Below are 24,608 nucleotides of genomic sequence, written 5' to 3'. Positions count from 1 at the left end.
TCACATTTAGCGCACTCCACCTCCTGTAGGAGATCTCCAAGCTCCCGCAGTTTTACATTGTCTTTGATATTAATCTTTGGAAAGTTGTCAATCCTGTCGAAGAAAGACTTTTCAACAACCTCCGGAGAGCCATAGCAGTCTTCTATGCGCTCCCAGGCCTTTCTTAAGCCTGTTACGGGGTTACCTACGTGCACGGCTCGAATCCTCCTCACATGATGGGCAGACTGTTCTCCCAACCATTTTGACAGAAGGTCTAGCTGCTCACTAGCTGATAGGTGCAATCCCTGTATGGCGTTTATGAAAGATGACTTCCACGCCCAATAGTTCTCGGGACGATCGTCAAACTTGGTGAGTCCTGAGTTAATGAGTTCACGGCGTGCTAAGTACCTAGCGACATCACTCATGTCGTTATCTTTGTTGAGCGGTGGCTGTGGCGTATTCTTAATAGGTGAGGGCGTGAATGGCGATGCTGAGGGGTTGTGATGATTAACTGGTGTTGGCCTCTGAGGCTGCTGTGTTATATCATCGTCGCCAAACTTTTCACGAGGAGCTCTGACATTTCGAGCTGTAGAGTGAAGCTGCCTCAATGGTGTCTCAGATTGAATTCATGGATGATGGGCTCTAGAGGTGGTTGATATGGCTCCACCCCTACAGGAGATATCGACTCTAGCTGGGACTGACACAGGATGTAGTTGCGAGTGCGTTCAGAGGCCTCTCTTACATCTGAGTTTTTGTCCCCACGCTCACTTTCTGCTGCTGCTTCCAGCACCTTCGTCTCAGCGATGGCTGCAGCTAACTCACTTTCATGTTTTAAAGCTGCTAGAGTGGCTTCCATACGAGCTTCTGTCACTTTCAATTGAGCCTTCAATAGAGCCTTTTCAATCATAATTTCAGATTCCTTCTTGAGAAATTCCGCCTTGGCTCGGGTGGCCTCCAGCTTGGCACGAGCCTTGGCAGCGGCTACGCTAGCTGACAAGCTTCTCGATCCACTTGTCGAAATGGAGGCTATGGATCTTGTCTCCATTGCTTGGCTTTGCTCCGTTGCATCTTCAATCTCAAGTGCTTTCTCTGCCATCATGTATGCTGATGCCGTCTGGGCGTATGAAGCGTGATGATGAGCGAGGGATGCTTGAGGTGAAGCTGCTTTCCTTGTACTGTAGTACCCGCTGTGAGGCTGCTTTTTTACTATTCTGTCCCTGATGCGTGTTGCACTTACGCAAAAACTGACAGATAGCTAACAATAAGGATTCAGAGAAGTCGAAGACAGGAGTAAAGTTCAAGTGTTTTACTGAGTCCTCTTTTCTCTTCTTCTTTCTTTTTTTGTAAAAAAGCAAAGGCTCTCCAAGGCACAAACGTAAGGGAAAAAGGGAAAGAAGCCTTCGGTCTGACCGCATGGAGAAATTCTTACACACTACAGCATTTCCTGGTTGACCTTTAACCTTTGATCACATGATCTGAACTGACCACTGAGAAAACACTTTACAGTTACAACAAACTGCCACAAGGTGGTGCTACATAAAATGAATGTAAAGGCTACAGAATGTGTGCCATGACACACACCATCTGATGATGTTAACTGAAGACAGCAAACAAGGTGAGTAAAAGAAAAGTGGGTTATAGCTTCATTTTTGCTACAGTCACCTGCAGTTTACTATACCTTTAGCGTTATGTACTGATTTTAGAACTGTGGTAACTTCATGTTAGAATGGAGCTTAATATACACAGACAATCAAACACCCTTATTTTTCGTGACCAGACTAGTTCAACTGTCTTCAGATGGGACTGTAGTAAATCTAAATCCTACTCGCTGTACTGTTTCTAAGATTTGTTAGGAAAGGGTTCTTCAAGACATCATTTGCAAAGGTGCTGTGTGGATTCTGTTGCTGCAGGGCATATTTGCTTGGTTGTGTAGTTCTGTGAGTGACCTTAATATTAGACTTGGTGATGTGTGTGCAAAGTGTAGCCTATAGCCTAGTTGATTGCCTTGGCTTGCATCGATGAAACCTTGTAGGCCTATATTGTGTATCGAGTCAAGACTTCAGCATAACACTGGAGCACTAGGTAGGGGTGACCCCCCCCCCCCCCCCCCCCCCGATTACCACCAGGTATTTTGCACTCAGCAGCCATTTCATGTTGGACACATGAATATTTTTACATACAGTATGTGTTGTGACAGTAGCTAAGATCATTCTCTATGTGGCCTGTGAAAATCCCCTAATATCTTGCTTTCAGTCTGAAAGTTAAAGTCAGGGCTTGTGTGCGAAGTAAAGCTGTAACATCCTCCACAGGTGATGGCCACTGTTGAGCCTGTTTACCTGCTTTGCCTGTTGATCTTGCTAAAAGCCTCTCACACCCCCTTAATACACACACACTCTCTCACACACGCACAAACATGAGTGTGTGTACCCAGTTTAAACACACACATTAATAACAACTGTAATGCCATTCTTTGTCGAGTGCTTTTACAGGTTCAACATTGACCTTAGAGTTTAATCTTCCTGCACAAACGACCGTCACTTGATATGCAAACAAATCTTTTGTCACTGTCAGCCAACTCCCATGTTCTTTTGAGAATGCGAACACAAGGACAAAGCTGAGACTATTCTGTGTCCTGAGATAATTAAAAAATTACACTCTAAAGCCAATATGAGTTATTAGTAGTTATTGTCAGTGCTCTTATTGCATTATATGTCAACTAAAAACAGGGCAGGTCTGAATTTTCATGAGATTCAAGTTTATTTCAAATCACTGACAAAACATTATAAACATTTTAACAAGGGCTGTCAAAGTTAAAGCGGTTATACGTTTTAAAGCTAGAGTGAAGATACTGAAGATCATATAAAACTAGAAAACCTAAGGAAGCCATTGGTACCAACAATGTCATACTGGCTTGTCTTGAAGGAGGTTAAATAACGCTTCAAATTTACACTAAATTTTGGCGAGGAAAAACATGGTATGGCCATTTTCAAAGGGGTCACTTGACCTCTGGCCTCAAGATATTTGAATGAAAATGGGTTTCGTGAGGGTCTCTGGACAATATTTGTCATTGTTTTGTCTTGTTAATTGATTTCCAATAATAAATATATACATATATATGCATAAAGCAAGAATATTTGCCCACTCCCATGTTGATAAGAGTAATACATTCTTGACAAATCTCCCTTTTAAGGTACATTTTGAATAGATAAAATATGTGCGATTAACTATGGACAATCATGCGATTAATCACAATTAAATATTTTAATTTTATTCTGCTTCTGTCATACAGAGTTGTTGTCTTTTTTGGCTTTGTTTTCTTTTTTAAAATTAGTTAAGAGGTTGTGTTCAGCCTGAAGGTGATGTTGGAAACTTTGCTGTCTCCCGCTTTTTGCCTGAAGACAAGGAGTGACCATGTACACGAGAGATATGAGCAAATAAGAAAGACAAAAGAGAGTTTGTGAGGCAAAGTCAACCAATGTTGCCCTGTTTATTGAATAATATGCTGTCGGCACCATTTTAATCTCTTCGTGGTTTGTTTTCGAGAGAAACAAGGAAAGTTGACGTCTCTTTTTTTGACATAGATACATATCTGTCTTCCACTTCCTCTTAAAAATACCTGCAGACTCTATCCAAGTGTTCAGATCTCTAGGCATGTATTCCACTTAGATGCCCTTTAATTGCCCTTTCAAAGTAACTCAAACAAAGCTGAAACTAAATGCAAATTAACTAATCAATGCTTTCCTCTATCACTAAATAATTGGTTTATCAATTGATTCTTTTAAAGAATGAAGTCTGAAGTCTTTACATGCAGGCATTCCCTCCACTCCCTCCCCTGTGTTATCAGCTGCTGCCGTAAGATGTCACTGTGGTCTGTTCATTTCTTGCACTTCCCTTTTCATCCGTCCCCCTCCAAACTGTTGACTCCCTTTCCAATAGGAAACAGATGGGAGACCTTTGCTGCGGGCTACTGCCAAATGGAGCAAATTCTCATTACAACGTCTGCAAGCTCTGTTTATTCTCTCCCAGCTTCACCTCCACCCCTTGCACCACTTTGCCATCTGATGTGTTCAACACTTGTTTCCAACGCAGACGTGATATTTTGATATGACTTGTTTTGCTGATTAGAAGATATTTATCATCTTTAGTACGAAATGGGAAGGAGACCTCATTTTCCTGTAGGGCTGCTTACAGCGATCTGTTACGTTGCCACACAAACTGTGTTGTTGGTGTCTTGTGAAAACCATGTATCTCCAAAACATCAGCTTTTAATGAGCCGAGAAAACATCTGTTTTCAGCTTTGTGACAAATGCAGTCCTCAGATGATCCATTGGGTTGCTAACTGATTTGTTTAGCTTAAACTGTGGTTCCCAACCTCAGGGTCTGGACCGCTACAAGGGGTAGCGAAATAAATGTAGTGGTTTGCAAGATGATTAAGGATAACTGCTGACAGAAATACAGTAAGTGAAGTAGTAAACCATTTGCTCAACACATTATTTCATCTTGGTAAATGTTGTATGTAGACGTCCTGTATTGAGGTAGGCTATAATTTTATAATGGTAGGTTGCTGGTCATGCAGTATGTGTATACATTTTTAGTCAGGATTTTGCATCTCACGTCAGACACATTCAGATATAGTGAAACAATCTTTGCACTGTAACACTCTCCGCTCACCTTCGTTCTCATTCTTGCCATCTATACCCACGAACTTCTTCTTCTCTCCCTATTACTCTCTATCATAGACAAATCCCTCGCTCTGTTCGAGTCCCCAGTCTGGGAAGCTAGCACTTCGAATGGAATATAAATGACATCATTATGTAATATTCAATCTGTTGCTGCAGCAATATCCTATTCCACAGATAGCCCCCTTCACCACCCACCCCATATGCTCCGGACTCGCTGGTCTCCTGTTCTTTTTCATGGAGAATATTAAAGAGTTATTAAATTAATCTGTGCTCGCTGGCGCATGTTATTGCAGTGCAGAGTTTTGTGGGGCGAATGAAGCCGTTAGGCCGCACCTTAAGCTGATTTATTAAGGGTGCCAGGGAATCACCAAATAGACCTGATAACCTGTTTTATTTTGCATAAGTGAACACTTTCCCTCAAATCCGCTTATGTCGTTCCTCTCTCTCTCCCTCCCTCCCCCCCACCCTCCTTTTTTAATACAAGTTTAGCTGTTTCTTGTATTTTTCTGTGCCCTGAGGCCGTGCAGCGTTATCGTCACAGTCTCGTTGTTAATACTATTATGAGAGCTAATAATTTCATATGATGTAATATTACTCCTATGATAGACTTGTATTTTTTCTTGTCTGTACTTTGGCTTTGCTCTCCCATTGAAAATTATTCATTTGTCTTGTTTGGTGGACCTAGGGTGAGTGATTGGATTTATTTATTGTGTGCATTATTAAAATAAGTCTGTAGAGGCAGTGATTAAAAACAAGGTCTCTGAAGCTCTTCTCCTTCTGTCACAGTACATTCCCTCGTCAATGTCTCACTGCTCACATCAGCAGTACCGCTGGATGTTTTTAGTAGCAAGTGTACGCTAGCTAGGGCTGTGTATTGGTAAGAACCTGGCGATACAATACGTATCATGATGCAGGGGTAATACAGTATATTGCGCTACTGTAAGCAAGACGATATATTGCAATATTTCTTTTTTAAATTTTGTTCAAATCTAATTTTAGGAAAACTGTCATAGTATAGACACACGCATATAATCTGAGTAAAAAAAGTCGCTATGTGTAATGGCTAATATGGGGATTAACATCATTACACCTGAATACTATTGGGCTCATTGGATACACAAGAGTCTCAGCTTTCCAGCCATAGCCAATTTATGTAATTCTAAGACTGTTTAGGGACCCCAGTATGTAGAAATATTCAAATATACCATTTTCCAATAGGCAAAATAACACATTTATACTGCCCCCAAACGGCATGGTTTTGGTATAAAGTGGGCATGTCTGTAAAGGGGAGACTCGTGGGTACCCATATTGAACCCATTTTCATTCACGTATATTGAGGTCAGAGGTCATCCCTTTGAAAATGGACATGCAAATTTTTCCTCGCCAAAATTTTGTGTAACTTTAGAGCGTTATTTAGCCTCCTTCGTGACATGCAAGTATGCCATGGTTGGTATAAATGGATTGCTTAGGTTTTCTAGTTTTTAAAGCAGAGTGAAGCTTTAAAACTGAGCCTGCTACAACCTTCGAAAGACAGAATAGCGGCTGGGTCCTCCGGTGGGCTGTCGGATTTTTAAGAGGTTAATTAAAAAATCGATATAGCATTTTGGAGAATTGATACAGCATTATAAAATATAATATCGCAATACTGATGTGTATTGATATTTTCTTACACCCCTAACACTAGCTATAACGAAATATTAAATAATAGCACAAAAGACAGAAAGTTGTTAAGTCACCTTTTAATGAACCTTACACAAGACGGTTAATATGAATTTCACGCAGGTGGTTTTGCATTACCAATCTTTTTCCTTCCCTCACTTGTGGCTCACTGAATGAAGGAGTATACAAACAGTTACAGTTTAAAATACTAGTCAAAGTGTTAGAAAGACAGCTGGAGGGTTCGGGATGGAGCTGCCCAACAAGTGCATGTGCTTATGTGCACAGCCAGGCATCTGTGTGTTCTCTCGCCCTGACAGAATCAGCAGATTTAACACCCGTTGATTCCACCCCAGATTCCTAACCTCATTTATCAGAGTGTATGCCAGCAGTGTAAACATTTAATCCAGCGTGAGATTTTTGGGCTCCTTTGGGTCAACAGTTTAGCCGTTGCTTTTTTTCCAAGCCTCGAGACAAAGTCTGCTTTCAATTATTTCTGCAAAATTGCTTTACAGGGTCCATGCATGATTAAATATTCATTATGTTAAACTAAGCACTTTCTTTGTATATAAATCCATATTAGATTTGGCTGGCAGGCTGCCTGAAGCCACATGAGAAGGATTTCTGGTGCAAAAGAGCCTTGGACCTCCTTAGCAGCTCCTTTCTCATGGGTTTGTTTGTTTTTGTTCTGATGTAAATGATGATTTGTTGATATTTTCCTACCTTTTTTGTCCTCCTGGCCAGGCACACACAGGCCTTTTCAGATGTAGGGGGGGGGGCGGATGTTGGAATTTAAAGTGGGCATGGGAAAAGTAAACAAGCGTGTCAGTCGGTCTGGCGGCAGGGGAGAAGCACTGATCGGTCCAAAAAAACTGGACTGCGTCTGAAGAAAAGCCATTTATGTATGTATCTGTGTCTCAAGCGCAACTTTGTGTGTGTGTTGAGAAGGAAAGGCGTGTGTTTGTGTGTGTACACTGTACGTGTTTGGAAAACAGAGGGCAGGGGGTGAGGGAAGCCATTAGATTTCAAATATGACCAGTTTCCCTGAAAATATTTACCTAATATTTTTCTCTTTCCAAGCAAAATTGACCTCTTTGATTGCAAAGATTGCTCCAAAGACCTCATGGAAAATAAATTCAGGAGTATTTGAAATTCCTGAGTGGATTTGCCTGGACTGCCTTGCGTGAGCCCATATTTATTTGTTTTTCAACTGCAGGAGGGATCAGGGGTTGTGTTGACTCAGAAGGTATTTGGTTTGTCTTCTGTTACAGACATCATGAAGGGGCTCTTACTGCAGATGGTCAGAAATAGGACAAACCTGAAGCAGCTGTTTACTCTTGTTTCCTCAGAAAGAAAAAAAAATATACTTGTCTCTCTGCCAAGTAATATGTTTCAAAATTTGCTACTGTGGTATTGTGTCTCATATGGCTTTTTTATCATTATTTTCACTAAACCAATGTCCAATAAGTACAGCCACTTTACGAGCCGTCTTGCCTTTGGCAGTGCAACCTGTCCTGCTTGGCCCTGAGCTATTGGAGTGCGGCTAGCTGTAAGCGGCTGAGGAATGCATATCATTCTTGAATGAATTGGACAGGCACTGACTGCAGGAAAGAGAGCCTGGTGTTCTGTAGAATAACATCTGAAGAAAAGGAAAATTTAATAGCAGAAGCTTCAGTTCTAACCTCCATGCTCCATCCACACAGAGGGATGTATGCCAGGCCTTGAGAGGCAGTGGTATAGAAAGGTGTAGGACTACCATGCAGATATTGTGGGTGGCCTAACACACAGAGAGAGAGAGTGTGAGTGTATGTGTGTGTGTGTGTGTGTTTGTAGTGCTTGTAACTTAACACTTTCCCTCAGTCTCACACTGAACACTAAAAGTAAGGTATAGGAACTAGCATGACAAAATGAGTTCCCCTCCATTAAAATACACACACACACACACACAGTTCATATTACTAAGGTAATGACCTCTCTCACACACACAGGCCATGATTGACTCTTTGTAACATGAGTACTTCACTAGAAACACAGGATGCACATATAAGACATGATGTGAGTCAGATCCACCTCATATACCACATTGTTTCATCTTTGCGTTATTTACTTCATGCTTGTTCGACATTGCTGAAAATGTGATATTACAATCCAGCAATTCTACTTAAAGATAAGCTTACATTACATTAATGTTGAATCATTCTTTTAACTCGTACTGAATCTTATCATGACTTTTCAATAGTTACGTCAGCCATCTTAAAGGGACTGTTTATAAGAATCAGAAATTGCTTGTTAACAGCGACACCTGTGGCCGTTAAGTCAACGAAAGTCAGCGTCCTGTTGATCACGCGCGCGCTTGTGCTCGCTCTACTTAGACATGAACGAGCATTGATCAACACAGTGAGGCGACACACGTCAGCTAAAACCACAATATCACTCTATATTTCAGCTGCTTGGCAGTAAAGTTAGCTGACCAGACGGAGGTCTCTCCATGAATCAATGCTGATCCTAGTGTTGGCTTTTCCTGCCTCAGCCTACCGACCGCGGCTGGAGGGAGACACCGGCACCCGGTCGGAGACAATAGCGTTTCTCGCTGCGGAGCCACGTCAATTCACAAGACACTGGACACTGGAAACTGGAGCTGCAGCATTTATTTCTGCACAAACGTCCACTGTACATTCACTAGATATTCTCAGAGCTAAACTAACTCTTCTGCAGTGTGGAGTGTGCGTGCATGCACGTGAGAGTGGAGCGAGAACGAGCGCGGTGTGTGAGTGAAGGCAGGCAGGCAGAGGAGCAGAGTACAGCAGAGACACAGTCAAAGGCAAGTCATAGTCAAGTCAGCACACTGACAGCTGCTGTTGCCTGTTGGGCTACAGTTTGCCATGAGATGATTTGAGCATATATTTAATGCAAAGTGCAGTACCTGTGAGGGTTTCTGGACAATATTTGTCATTATTTTGTGATGTTAATTGATTTCCAATATTTAAGTAAATACATACATTTGCATAAATCAAGCACATTTGTCCACTCCAATGTTGATAAGAGTATTAAATACTTGACAAATCTCCCTTTAATCTCCCATTTTGAACAGATTAATAGCGATCAATTATGCAAGCGATTAATCACGATTGACAGCCCTAGAAATTTTATATTAATCACCTTTATTACATTTTTGACTAATTTTCTAACTTCTTGAGAATAATCCTATGCTGATTTTAGTGTCAGTAAAAATGCAGCAAAGAGGTAAGTGACACTTAAGTGAAATAAAGTTTTTGTCATAGCTGGTGAATCAAAAACAATAAGAAAGACCCACACATCCAGTGTCCGATAGGAAATATCGGATTGATCTGTTTTAATATCAAAGAATTAAAACAGATAGACCCGCACACCAAATAGCTCCTGAAGAAGAGCCTGGTGCTCAAAACGTTACAGCAATAAAAATCCTGGGATCCTGGTAGCTATTCGGTGTGCGGATATAGCTGGTGAATCAACCGCATAGCTAGTTAATTAACTTTGCACAATCCGACTTCAGTATTATATCAAGCTCTTATTAAATCGAGTCATTGAGCCAGAGCAGCCTTTAAGTCCGCATTGATTATGCTCGTCAAAAGTGCAGCATAAACTTTGATAATGTTTTTTAATATACGTTAAATACGTTATTTGTTTAGTCAAGCCACATGTTAGATTTGTCAATGAGCATCTTCTGTGCCTCTCCCTGTCACCTTTACTTTGATTCTGCTGTCCTTCACTCTTGATGTCCAATAAATCATCGTGCTCCCAGTCCAACCGAGTGAACCCAGTGAAACCCTACTCACAGGATATGACTGGCACCTGCTGAAGAGGGCAAATGGAGAACAATGGAGCAACAAGGGCTCCTCCATTATGAGAATTAATCTAATCGCAGCTCCGAGCTGAAAGCAGGCTTTGTTAATGGAGCCTGTACAGTCAATTATCTTAATTGTTCCATTTACAGAACCTGCTGCATGTTTCAGGAGCAGGCGCTGGAACTTGAGGGATGAGCTCAGTCACTCTCCATAATTGTAATTGTCAGTTGATTCACTTATGAACGTCAGGGTGGCCATAAGGAAGATGAGGGTAATCGCAGGTCATTTGGGGGGGGGGTTACTGTGATGATGAGAAGCGGATAGAGGTTCTATTTTAATGGTTCTGAACTGATGATGAGATGTCTGATATTCAGTAAGGTTAAACTGAATTCTGTTCCGATTTTACCAATATCACTCGGCCTCGAACATTATGTATTATTTTCTTTTAGGGCTGTCAAAGTCATTGCGTTAACGCAAATTTGTTTGAATGCCACTAATTTCATTAACCCATTAATGCAATCGATCTTTCGGAGGTTGTAGCGGGCTCAGTTTTAAAGCTAGAGTGAAGATACTGGCATCATATGAAACTAGAAAACCTAAGGAGTTGGTACCAACCATCGCCATAGTCATACTAGCTTGTCGGGAATAATGCTTCAAAGTTATGCTAGATTTTGGCAAGGAAAAACTGTCATGACTATTTTCAAAGGGGTCCCTTGACCTCTGACCTCTGACCTCATGATATTAGGGATGTGCATTCCAAGCAAAAATACTATTCGATAATCACTGGGAACAAGTTAATTATTTTTCAAGAATTGCCGCTAAATATATATTTTTTTAAGACAGGACGATAGTCGCATAAATTAGTGAATTTTTTTTATAATTTAATGACTATTCATGACCCATCCCTACAAGATATGTGAATGTAAATGGGTTCTATGGGTACCCACGAGTCTCCCCTTTACAGACATGCCCACTTTATGATAATCACATGCAGTTTGGGGCAAGTCATAGTCGAGTCAGCACACTGACACACTGTCAAGGCCATTGACTGTTCACGTGGCTGCTGCCGGTCTCGTCTAGGTGTATTATTTGTCTTATAGATATAACAGTATTGTTTTATATTTGTGTTGTGTGAGCGAATTTCACCAATTTCCTAAAAGGAAGAAGGTGCACTTGCATTAGGGCTGTCAAAGTTCACGTGGTAATATTGCATTAACGCAACTTGTGATTTTTAGTTTGTAGAAGTGAAGCAGGCTAAATAACGCTCCAAACTTAGGCTAATTGTTTTGCAAGGAAAAGCTTACATGGCCATTTTCAAAGGGGTCCCTTGACCTCTGACCTCAAGATATGTAAATGAAAATGGGTTCTATGGGTACCCACGAGTCTCCCCTTTAGAGACATGCCCACTTTATGATAATAACATATAGTCATGTCAGCACACTGACATACTGACAGCTGTTGTTGCCTGTTGGGCTGCAGTTTGCCATGTTATGATTTGAGCATATTTTTAATGCTAAATGCAGTACTTGTGAGGGTTTCTGGACAATATTTGTCATTGTTTTGAGTTGTTAATTGATTTCCAATAATAAATATATACATACATTTGCATAAAGCTAACATATTTGCCCACTCCCATGTTCATAAGAGTATTAAATACTTGACAAATCTCCCTTTAAGGTACACTTTGAACAGATAAAAAATGTGCAATTAATTTGTGATGAATCGCGATTAAATATTTTAATTTATTGACAGCCCTATTTTCCTCTGCATTGTTGTGTTAAAGGTTCATGCTAAACTGTCAAAAAACCCTTGGTAGGTTGCCAGGTATACGCTTTAACATTTTCATCTGTCTGGTCCTCCTCCAAAGTCTGTTATCCCGTACAGATTGCTCCAAGGACGCTGCTGCAATTGGTGTCGAACCAGAGGAATTACATCCATAAATCACAGAGTGGAAGATAGATTATTTTCACCTGCTGCTTTGCTCTGATGCGCTGTCACTGTGAACATCAAAGCCCAATCTCCAGCAACAGCCACATGCCCCTGATAGCAAAAAGCCTCAGCGCAGAGGCTCGCTACGGTTGATGGAGTCTCCAGACAAACCCTGAGTGGGGTGGTCTGCAGTCCCTTCTTATACCCACAAACACTGCACTGTGGAATACTCCGAGAGACACTGTCACACCACCACCCCTTTGGGACACCCAGTCCCAAGTCGGCCAACTATATACCAGAGATAGACGGAAGAAAGGGATCCTAAGGGAGGGGATGGAATCTCTTGTGTTGCCTCTCTCTTATACATGCTTTATTTTTCTCTCCTCTCTGCACATATTCAGTAGTTGCTATGGCTCTGTTTCAATTTGGAATTGCTGGAGAGTGACTAACATGGAGGCCTTGTGGAGAAGGTCAAGCACTGGCAGCCATTAAAAGCACTTGTCTGCGATATCAAGTGCACTGCTTTTTGACCATGTAGTGTTTGATGAGCTGCACCATAATATAATCACTTGTTCTCTGCACCACGGTGGCCTTTCTGAGCAATGCTTCACAATGTTAGAGGTGTTATAAAACTCCCAAGATTTAAAAAAGCCTGTCACAGAGAGATGGATAGAGCAGGCTGAAAGAGAAGATGTTGGTAAAAGGGTTGGAGAGGATGAGTGGGGTCATTGGAATCTAATATTATACATGCTATCGTACAAAAGAGTGAAAGCATCGGGCTTTTGCATCATCTATAGGTCTTGTTGGTATATACTTTACTAATTTGGCTTTTTTGGTTATTTTTTTTTTTAGATCATCATCTAATTAACCGTTCACTAAGCCTGTCCCCTTGGTTACTGTTGCTATGCTTGTAATTTTTTTAGTATCTTTCTTTAGTCATTTTTTAAATAATCCTGACTTCTCATTTCTAGCTGGCTGAAATGACTGTTGCTGGCTGATTTTTTTTTTTGTTTTTTGTTCAACTTAAACTAATTAAGCTAACATTAGCTCCATAAATTGGTTGAAATGCAGTCTCCAGCTGTCCTTTTAATGTTTCCAGCTGACTCGTTTTAAAACAAGGACTCTGTAATGCTGGTCCCACACTACATGAGAATCCAGCCGTTTTTGGGCCCGATTCCTCCCTCCCGACAATCGTCAGTAATGCCCCGATTTTTTGTGATGGTTCTAAAAGTTATCTTTCCAGATATTCCTGTGGTGTGAGGTATGTGAAGAGTGTTTTTTTTACATCCCCCGATCTGCTCAGAAGTCCATCCTGGCCACACCGATTTCAAAGCACAAATATTAAACGTTCAGTATTTACGATTGTATATCCTGTTGTGTGTGAGAAACCCCTAGGATAGCAGATGATGCAGTCACATGGGAAAGAACAACAGCCAATTGAGAACCAAGTTGACTAAAGAAGGAAAGACAACAACCGCTGTCATGGCAGCCACAGCTAATTCAAAACATGAAGCATAAAGCCCGTCAAGAGCCATGTTTGTTTACACGAAAGTCACGTTTGATTGCAAGAGAGTTTGCGAGATTTCCGGTTTTGAGAGTTGGGAGGCTTGTTCATTGAATGGAAGCTGTTAGTGTGTGTTCTGTTTTAGCCAAATTGTTGCTCTGCACACACTGCAGGAACAAAACTGTTCAATTTATCATAACATGTCGTAATGTGTGGGGACTCATATTTTTCATATCTGTTAAGATTTGAAAAATCTTTTGGTGTGGGCCAGCCTTAAAAGGGTCTTAATTATGCACTTGTTGGCTAAGTAAGTTAAAGACTGAGGCCAAAGCTGTATGTCCCAGGCAAAAAGTGAACAGTTACAATGAGGACTAACGGATGAGTTTGATAAATGTAACACTATCTTGGGTAACATGGCTGCAGTTGTAAAATTCTGTAAATCCAATTAAGAGTGGGACAGAGCTGCTAACGTTACCCTAAACTCTGATCTCATCGAGGAAAGGACACAGTGGATGTGCAAAACCCCCTTTACACCTGGCATTAAAATGCGTTTTGGATGATCAGGTGGATTGCAATCGGATAGCGCTTGACCACATGAAAGTACAGGTGTAAATGCACCCAAACGCACTGAGGACAGATTGTGATCCGATCGGCAAAACCACCTCCGGAGGTGGTCAGGGACGCATTGTGACCACATTGAACACAAATGCAATTGCGTTTTCAGTCCACATACAACAACTATGTGGGTGGAAATACGTAATGCTACGGGTGTCCTGAGTACCATTTTTTTGGGCTCCGGAGCTTTGGTAGTAATAAACAGCGAATATTCAAAGCTTCGGAGGGGTGTGCAGTGCACTCCCAGCACTCCTCTGGTCACTACTGCCGTGACCAGAGAGATCACTGCCACCGCTCTGTCTGTGCTCAGCATCTCCTGTCGTCATCCCTCTGTGTGTACGAGTGTAGTCGTACCCAAAGTCACGTTTGCGCGCCCTCTCCCCCTAAACGGCGGCGTTTTTAGGCTGATGTGTCCGCATATTACACACCGCAGCTCCGGCAGTGCTCGGCTGCAAGCCCGTACGTATGCAGCCTTCCTCTCACCCCTTTCAAACACAGTGATCGGAGCTCAATCCGATCTCAGTGTGAACACTGGAGACGCATATTAATACCAGGTGTAAATGTATGCAGGTTAAATCATATATAGATACAATCTGGATAAGAGACACCTTTTAATGCCAGTTGTAAAGGGTCCAAGTCTTGAACAGCGCTCTTCTAACATAACATGGCATCCCACAAACTAATGTAACATAGTTAGTTAATGAGGTGTGCTTTGGAAGTTATGTTTGGTTACTGTTGTAGCCGTGTTATGTTAACAGTTGCAGCTTACGTTGGAGCAGATAAATGCACTGTCTAATTTATTCCTTACGCTTTTACTCGTGTTTTTGGTTTTAGAAAGACTAAAAAGAAGACACCACCTTCCAATTTCTTTAAATGTAGAGTTTCCTTCTCACTCGAGCCCCATGTACACACCACTTTGACTTGTTAAGAAGTCCAAAGCTCGACAGGCCTGTCGTGCTAAGTTAGGTTAATCATAGCTTAGCAACCGATTAGATATTGAATGGTCATCTCCAGTAACAAACTATATACAATTTAAATAGTGATTGGACCTTTTGTAGTAGACATTATTTTGATTCAAAGTCTATACTGTAATGGTAAGACTAAAAGTTTTGTGCATTGGTTGTTACAGCCAAGGATTGTTGTTCATTTTCAGTGACCCTTCGAACTCATCAGCAAGCTTAAGCACATAACACGCTTTGACTGGTATTCAGTTCAGTCCAATAATCACATTACCTCAGAGCAGAACTGAAGACATTTTTATAAATAAGCAATTGCATAGTGGGAAATTCAATTCAGTGCTTCATAATTAACCTTGGGAGGAAAACTCATTTAAGTCTATTAAATCATCAAATGAGCTCAGGTAAAGCTAAACTTGATTATGCCACCAAAAAAAAAAATCCTGTTACAGTCTCTGAGGTGAGGAAATACCGTCATTTATGGGAGCCAAAGCAGCTCTCTATTTGAGCCGTTAAATTGTGGCTCACACATCAATGCAATTAAACTAGTCGGAGGAATACTGACTTTCTGGTTGAATTCACAATGTTAATTAGCCGGTTGGGATTTTTTGAAATAAGTTATTGCTCTGCTTTATCTTGTGCTCTGGGTGAGTGATTCTCATAAAGACTAGAGCCTTTCTCTGTGCCTTCCTATCATAGACAACGTGTGGGGTGAACTTGCAAAATAATTGCAAGGAAGTGTGTAACTAATGATTTCCACAAAGCTGCAGCGCATAATGTGTTGCTGTTTAAAATGCAAATTTCTCCTTGTTTATTCAGGGAGCATATTCAAATTCCAACTTACAAACCTTGTACTATTTCCCAACTTAGATTCAGTTCAACTTGCAAACATTTATCAGTTTCCTCTTAGCCCTGCAGAGGTGTTATAGATGTTTTAATGAGCTTTTCATATTTTGCACACATATATGCCTTGAGTGATTGCAGTAGGACTTTAATATTATCTGGGTGGTTTGTATATATGTGGCTTATCTTATTTGAAGTCTTCACATCTACTTGATCCCTGCATTAAGGCAACTTAGTGTTAAACATATCTATGAATATGCACAGTTGAAGCTTTTTTCATATCCAACACTTTTTTTATGCAGTTGAGAGCTTGTTTAATAATGTCTACATTTTAAAACAAGAGTAAAATGTCTATAGGTGTGAATAAAGCGGGCAGGTTTCATTTAAAAACAGCTGAGGTCGTGGCGGTTGCCCTAGAATTGCCCATGACCTTTGGAGCTGCCACCAGTGGCCAGCTGTAATCTATCAACATCTAAACTTTCCCCTGTGCTCGGTCAAACACATGTGGGAGAGCGGCCACTGACATTAAAACTCAATTAGCAAGGCCACTTTCTAAATAATACATTAGCAAAGTGCATTAGCTGCACATCGTCTGGTGCCCAGAGCAAGGTTCTTGCACTACATCTCAATATGTCAGGGCTGCAACAGTCTGGGAGCTAATGTGTTGGAATGGGAGGACATTGGGATGGAGATGAGCTCTAGCAATTAGAGCATTGTCGTTTAACACGGAGGAGGAAGTTGTTGTTTGCCTGGATATTCAATGTTTTGCTCGTCTATTAGTGGACTTGATTCCTGATGTCACCTGCTATGAGAAAGCACACATTGCAGCAATAAAGAACAAATTTATTTCCTGAGTGGTTAATCTTGTATAAGCGTTATCTCATGGAGCACAATGTCTCCTTACAATTGAACGTTTTAGCTATGCTAGCAGTGTGCCTCTAGGGATAGCGATGTCGGTCGGTCCACCTCTTTGGTCCTGACTCAAATATCTCAACAAATACGGATGGATTGCCATGAAATTTGATCCAGATATCCATGGTGCCCAGAGGATGAGTCCTAATGACTTTGACATTCCCCTGACCTTTCCTTTAAGTGGCACCAACAGGTGAAATTCTTCACTTATCCAGGGATATATCTCAACATCTACAAGATGGATTGGCATAAAATGTTGCACAGACATTCAGTTCCTGGACGATGCATCCAAATGACTGATGATCCCCCAACTTTTCCTCTTGCGCCGCCATGAGGTTGATGTTTTTGTTTTGAGTGAAATGTCTCGGCAACTATAAGATGGATGTCATGAAATTTGCTATCAATAAAATTTTTTAATTTGTCCTACACTTTGGTTTATGACCAAATACCTGCAAAACTAATGACATTCCCATCAGCTTCAGGTCTACTTTGTGTTTAGCATTGAATAGCAAATGTTAGCATGCTGCTTAACGATAATTTATGATGGTGACCATGGTAAACATTAGAACTGCTAAACATAAGTATGTTGGCATGCTGACTTGAGTATTTGGCTCACCGCACGCTGTGCTTAGTTACAGCCTTACAGAGCAGCTAGCGTGGCTGTAGACTCTTAAATAGTAAATTATGGCAGGTTATTCTCGGGTAAAGACTGTCTAATACAGCACAATACCCTCCTTCAATACAACTTTTTGGCTGGACCGCAGAGGGCCTTCCCTACAAACGCAAAAGTCTCTCACTGAGTGAGTGACTGACACGATTGGTCGGCCAAGTGTTGGGAGTTTCCTCATTGGCCATTGCTCTTTCAAAATGAAAAGGTGGGGAATAGTCATTTCTGCAAATGAGCCTGTCCAGCACGACGCGTCCGGCTCACGAAAATTGGACCAAGCTGTGAAACTGGGCGATCTAGTTCTAAAATGAAGCAAGATTCAGCAGTGGCAAAGCCTATTTGTCTTTGTCTTTTCATTGATTATTTAGACGGATTAACAGAACGTTTTTGAGCAGGCCGCCATGTTTCCTGTTTGAAATGGTAAGCAGAAAACCAAGCAACCAATCAGGTGCATTCCACAATAGGACGTACGTCACCGCTTGAACGGCCACGCATGAGGCTCGCGTGACGGCAGCGTCACGTCGTGGCTGCGTGATGCACACCTAGGGTGTTCACACTAGACGCGAGTTAGCTGCCTGTCGAGAGCGTGTCTGCTACCTGTCAGCTGTGTTTTTGCTGCTGCTGACAGCCCTTTCTTTCTACATAGTTTGCCTTTTAATGACCATTTAACTTCATGATAAATATAATTTATATTTATTTTAGACAGAGAAAGGTTCAGAAACGTGTGGTAATTAGTAAATAATAGTAATAATCCACAATTAAAACTCAGTACTGTATTCATTTATGATGCTTTCCAAGTCACTGCTTGTTCCACATCACTGTCCTGCACATATTTCAGAATAAAAGCCTCGTGTTAACAAATGAAGGAATTCTGTGCAAAGAAAACCCGCTTTAGGGCTTTTATTTCGAAATGAAAGCAGGAAGTGTTGATTTAAACCCCTCACGTTATCAATTTATTGAGCTCCCAAAGTGACTGCGTGTTTCCACAGCAATGACTGCTCATATTTCAGAATAAAAGCCTCGTGTTAACAAATGAAGGGATTCTGACTATAGAAAAACTGCCTAAGGGCTTTTATTTTGAAATGAAAGCAGGAAGTGTTGATTTAAAAACAAGTTTACTTAACTTTCATTTTTTTTCATCTCCATAACATATTCTACAGATAAACCTCGAAACTGTAGTAAATCTTGCTGGTATGAAGTTAATATACAGTCACTAGATCACTTTCACTGTCCGTGACATATTCTACAGATGTCTAGACATGGAAACTGCAGTAAAGTCTTGCTGGTATGATGTTAATATACAGTCACTAGATCCCTTTCACTGTCTGTGACATATTCTACAGATGTCTAGACATGTAAACTGTATTATGTAGCTGATATGATGTCCATATACTGTCAATAGATCACCTTCACTGTCTGTTGTTGCTGGGACACGCAGCTGAGACGCGAGAGGCTCGTGTGTAAAATAGGCGACCCTTCTATTCTATAAAATAGACGCGCGTGAGACGCTTGGTTTTGACCGAATCTTATTTAGTTTTCACTTAAAATTGTTTTTGAATTCTTCTTGAGTATTTCCTACTGGCAGTGAGACCGGCAGCTGAAGCTAAGAGCAAAACATGGGGAAGGTAAACTGAGACAATATTTTCCATCCTTGGATTTATGCATAACTCTGCTGTAGCCATAATCCCCACATTACTGAATGTGCCGTGGTTTATACACTACCATATTGGTAACATTATGAAATAGAAGCTGCTCTCAAAAAAATGCATCCGCTTGTGGCACAGTCATAATACCATATCCATAACTTTTGAATTTGACTGTACATAATCCCATTCAGGAATGCTACCGCCGAGCAGGGCTGCACCATCTGCCACAGCACAAACATAATACAAACAAATACTATAAATAGATTACACAGGGCCTTATCCTTTATCCACACAAAAAGATGCTCTCTGTATTTATACAGAGGAGAGAAATGTGCTAATCTGGCTTTGTTTCACTTAGAGGCCTCATTTGTCATCCCATTGCTCCGTCTTTGGGTAATGACTCCCTGGCTCAAAAGCACACCAACTGTTAAAAAAGCTCATTGTAATGCACTGAGTCACCTGGACTGTTACCCTTTTCCAACCATATTAAAGCATAAATAGATAAGTAAAATTAATTGTTCTTTAGGTATCAAGGCCTCAACACACACTCCATGGCTTCTGCCTTGGCGGAAAACAGTTGCAATCATGAGCTGTAAAAGATAAATACATTTGCAAGTGATTGCCGTTAAGCCGGTTCCTCGTCAACACCAACCAGGACATGAAGGTCCCTGCCAAGAACAATGAAAGCTCTGGGTTTTTGCATCCACAAAAAATATTGGAAGGCATTGTTGAGGGATAAACACTCTCAGCCAAAGTGGGTTGGATGTTTTCCTTGTGTTCCTGGCAGAGCCTGCAGTTTCTGCAGCTGTCAGTGGTGTGGTTTCGCTGAGGCGCTGTGAATCCCAGGCTGACTTTTTACTGGCTGTGTCTGTCATCTTTGTGATGACAGTGTAGAGACTGATCTTCATCCACCCTCACACATTAAGGTCTGGTCTGTGTGGTTTTCTATCGCGTTCTCACTCTCTTTATCATCCTTGTATTAAACTCCCAGTCTCCTTTTACTTTTGGGCTGTGAGCTTTTAACTCTGGTGTTGTGGTGTCCATACACCACTACAAAATAATTCAGAAGTCATGTCCTGATTTTTACATCTACTGACATTATTAATGCAAATTAGCCATCTGCATCACTGCGCACAGCACTGGCTTCTACCGTTTCTACTTTGTCACTCAGCACTCTCGGCCATCTACTTAGGACCTAGAATTATGCAAAATATTACCAATCTTCAGTCTTGTATTCGGTTATTTTACAACAGGACTGAGACACATAAGGTGCTCTGGGGAAAGCAGCAACACAGCGAGATTACAGTGTTTCTGGTTTTTCCTGTATTGAGAAAATGGCTTTGTGCTCAATGTTCCAGGGCCCTAAAGTAGCATTTGGAAATGGATGCAAGGCTGGCAGCCAGCCAAATGCTTTTTTTTTGCAAAGTTGACCGAATGTTTGTTGTATTTTAATCACAATGATAATAGTGCTGTGTAATTATACAACATATTTGATTTAATGAAAGTCAGTCATGTCGATTGAGCGGTGGTATTGATCCTAAGATGCATTTTTTTTTTTTATTCTATTAAACATTGTTGCTGTCCTAGTTTTTAAATAGTTTTTGTGTCTGTGTGAATGCGTGTCGGGCATCAACTGTCTCATTTTGGCAGAATTAAACCTGTTTCATGCTTCTTGCGGGCAGTGTGGTCGATGCGGTGCGGATGCCAATATTACACAAGTGCGGCCTGGGCGATTGTGTGCGGAGGGTCTGAGCGCCTCCAAGATTTTGTAACAACGCACAAACCGCATTATAATGATTGGCTCAGAGCAAGGCCTTTTGAAAGAGGTTGGCACGCGGGCGGACACGGGTCTTGGGGTATGGTGTATAAGTTAAATTTAACCTGGATAGGTCTTGCTAAAGGTTAAAAAGTTTAATCGAATGGAAATTTAAGGCACATTGTCAGACACTCTTTCCTTTTACTGCAGTGATTAACTCAAACACCACTGCAACAGAACGACTAAATTAAGCAGACCCTCATTAAACTGCATTGGCATTTCAACCATTTTCTTATCTGCAAGAAGCATAGCTGTGGCCACTAAAACCAGCTCAACCTAATGTACTCTGTGTTTGCGTTTCGGAGCGTTTGATGTGGCTTATGTCTGTGAAAAAGGCTCATAAAATGTGCCAGCATCTGCGTAATCATAGAATAAGTCACTTATTTATCATTTCACAAAGGAAACTCGTGTTCCCCGTTGTTGTTTAGCAAATAAATGCTAAGCTGATATGTACAAGGTCAGAATACTGGGAAGGCTTTGACTAACATTCAGAAGAAATGAGTCAAGTGTTGGTGTGGCATAAACATAACTACAGCAGTGACCGTATCAATAGTTTTTGTTTGCTTTGCCTTTTATTTTCGCTTCTACTTTGGTCTGACTTAGGTTTAGTTGGTAGAAACCTGTTTTCATGGCTGAAAACACCAGTTGGGGCAGACGGGAGACTCCTGTACTGTTTGCTTTCCTCTCTAGTATATTGTTTTTACATCACTATTAAATACCTTCATGTTGCTCATACCCCCATTATCCATCTTTGAGGCTGGCCTATCTTACAGCGTAGGACAGGATCATAAGTCATTTTGCCAAGATAACACTGCCATAGCTGTCCTGACCAAATAAATGAGCTAGGTGTATATGGCTATATGATATTAATGTTTAACTCACCTCTTGGAAACGGTAAATAAAGGCCCTCTGAACCTTTGCCCTTAATAACTGTCAGTGTCGTTTACTGTAGGATGAGGAGAAAGAGACACAGTGCGGGTCTGTATGTGCACAATATGTCAGTAACTGATTTCCCAACCAAACTACAGCTGTGCAAATACTTATATTGACAAATCTATGTAATCTGCTGTTCAAAAACTTTGACTTTACAGATATCTTTTAGCTTTTTGAAATGAAAGATGAGCAAATCCTAAAGGAAAGTGTTTTTTTCTTTTGGTATAACTAAAATTTGTGTGATTTTTGTATTGCATTGAGCGACTGAAGTCAGGCTCTCAGTAACCTTAAAGCTTACATTTTTAAAGAATTTTAGTTTTACTCGAGTCTTTTTTAACTCAAATGTCTCATGTGAGGCAGTTGTTTTTTTTGGAGGGAAATTCCAAATAAAAGAAGAAAATAATCATATGTGATGCAGTACGGTATGGTTATTTTAAACCATTTCTTAATTTAATTGACAGAACAGTTACTGTGTCGTGATATGTACCGTTACCGTGATATAAAGTTACACATATCATGAAAAAGTGGTTCCCAAACCTTTTCTGCAGGGCTCCCCTTTTATACATAAAAATTATTTCAAGACCCCCTCAGGCCGTGCAGAACCATGCATAATTAATTGTTAGCCTTTCCGTGCCCCCCAGAAGATTTTGGCCATATCGCCCACCCCTATGTAAAACATCCAAAAGATGAATCATTGTTGCTTACAGATCTTCCATACCTTGCTTCCTGGTACATAATTTTGTCAGATGTGTTTTTCTCCATTGGGACCTTAACTTTGGGAGTGCATTCATCAAGTACAACATCAAGATCTACTTTATGTTACACACTTATTAACTTCAGTATAGATTTAGCTATTTTTGCATATTTCTAGTTCTGCATGGAGAAAAGGGACAAGCATGCCTCTGAGGTTGAGATTTCCGTTAGCCAGGCAGTGATCTTAGTTTTACATGCTGAAATTTTGACCCCCATTAAGAGCGTTGTTATTTTGTTCTATTGAAATACACTAGACTATTTCAAAACGCTGGATTCAAAAGCATGTGGTTATTAGGGTCTGAGTTGACCTTAGATGGAGAAGATACGTGTGTGTGGAGGAGCCCGAGTATAATTGCACCAAAAGCTGGCGGGAGCAGTAGAGTGTGGTGCATTTTCAGGCGCTGGATGAAAATGAGTAGAAATGAGTCATGTATGAGTGGGGCTACTCACAGGCTGCCACAAGAGCTGTCCAAGTGGCTTTTCAAAAGAGACATAATTGCTTTCCTTTTCAACTGAGCTCACACTAGTCACAAGAAAATAGCATACTGAGTCTTTCTTTTTTTTTTGTACAGCGTGTTTTAGAGCTCTTTTTAGGGAAGCCAACGTCACATTAAATGTGATTATTAGAAATCACACAATAACCCCTATTATTAGCTATCGACAATGGCATGGCTTTCATGTCAGATGCTACTTTTTCTAATACATCTACAATTGATGTAAAAAATATATATTGCTGGAGATGATGATGGTGATTAGCCCAGTGAAAGCTACAGAAATAACTTCCATTATATTTCAGACACTTACAAACATATTTTCAAGTTTAAAACACAAACACTGGAGCACTTAAGACAGACGCAAGATCTCTTTGAGGAGGAATGATTTTTGGTCTTTTAGCACTGAGTCGTGTAAGATGCTTTGTTTCAAAGCTCTTATTTTACATCTGTTAGTTACAAAATGAAAGGAGCCATTTTCACCTTTTCTACATTAGTTTGGGACGGAGCTACATTAGTCAGACATCACAGGCTTTATGTGTATGGACACGTGTGTTTTCGTGATTGTAGGAGGTAATATCTGCTGCACTGTGGTTCTCTCATTAATGCCTCCTTTAAGGAAAAGTATTTTCTTATAACAACTTGGGTTTTGATTTCAAAGCTCTGGGTGGCAATCAGTTCTATCTAGGGCTGTCAAAGTTAACGTGATTAATGTAAACACATTAATTCAAATTTGTTTTAACGCAGCTAATTTCTTTAACGAATTAACGCAACTTGTTATGTTTAAGTTTGTAGCGGGCTCAGTTTTAAAGCTAGTGAAGATACTGGCATCATGAAACTAGAAAACCTAAGGAATCCATTGGCTGTACTGCTAAATAAATCTCCAAACTTGCACTAAAATTTGGTGAGGAAAAATTGGCATGACTATTTTCAAAGGCGTCCCTTGACCTCTGACCTCAAGATATGTGAATGAAAATGGGTTCTATGAGTACCCACAAGTCTCCCCTTTACAGTACAGTTTATTTGTATATAAAATATATTGAATATTATACATTGAATAAATTCTACAATTCCTCAGCTCAAGCGAGCTCAACTCCTCAAGCCAACTTCCTGTATCCTGCAACGCCAGCTCAGACTCTCTTAAGGTGGGCTGTTAAGGTGGACCAGCTTTTCTCCTTAAAGTGACGAGCAGCTCCTCTGAGTTTCGCTCAGCTTTTTAATTATTAAATTTCTTTTAAACGTTTAGACGATAGCGTTAATCGGTTAAAATTCTTAATGTCGGTTAACGGTTAAACGGTTAATCATTAACATCCCTAGTGAGTACACGCTAAAAGAGAGTGAAGTACTATCCGATATATGGGAAATACAGTAGCTCAAAGTTGAACTCAGACGTTGGTCTGTA

General features: G+C 40.7%; 1 long non-coding RNA gene across 3 annotated transcripts in view; it reads left to right on the top strand.

Moving 5' to 3' along the window:
* The first annotated feature begins 1,555 nt into the window (after positions 1 to 1,555).
* LOC141759302 (uncharacterized) overlaps positions 1,556 to 24,608 on the top strand; it is a 162,534-nt gene continuing 139,481 nt past the window's right edge. For all 3 annotated transcript variants that reach the window (XR_012592092.1, XR_012592093.1, XR_012592091.1), the window contains exon 1: positions 1,556 to 1,594. This is a non-coding gene — a long non-coding RNA (uncharacterized LOC141759302). The remainder of the gene's footprint in view (positions 1,595 to 24,608) is intronic.

The sequence above is a fragment of the Sebastes fasciatus genome, chromosome 2 (assembly GCF_043250625.1).
Source record: "Sebastes fasciatus isolate fSebFas1 chromosome 2, fSebFas1.pri, whole genome shotgun sequence".
Taxonomy (NCBI): domain Eukaryota; kingdom Metazoa; phylum Chordata; class Actinopteri; order Perciformes; family Sebastidae; genus Sebastes; species Sebastes fasciatus.
This window is presented reverse-complemented; position numbering and strand designations above follow the sequence as displayed.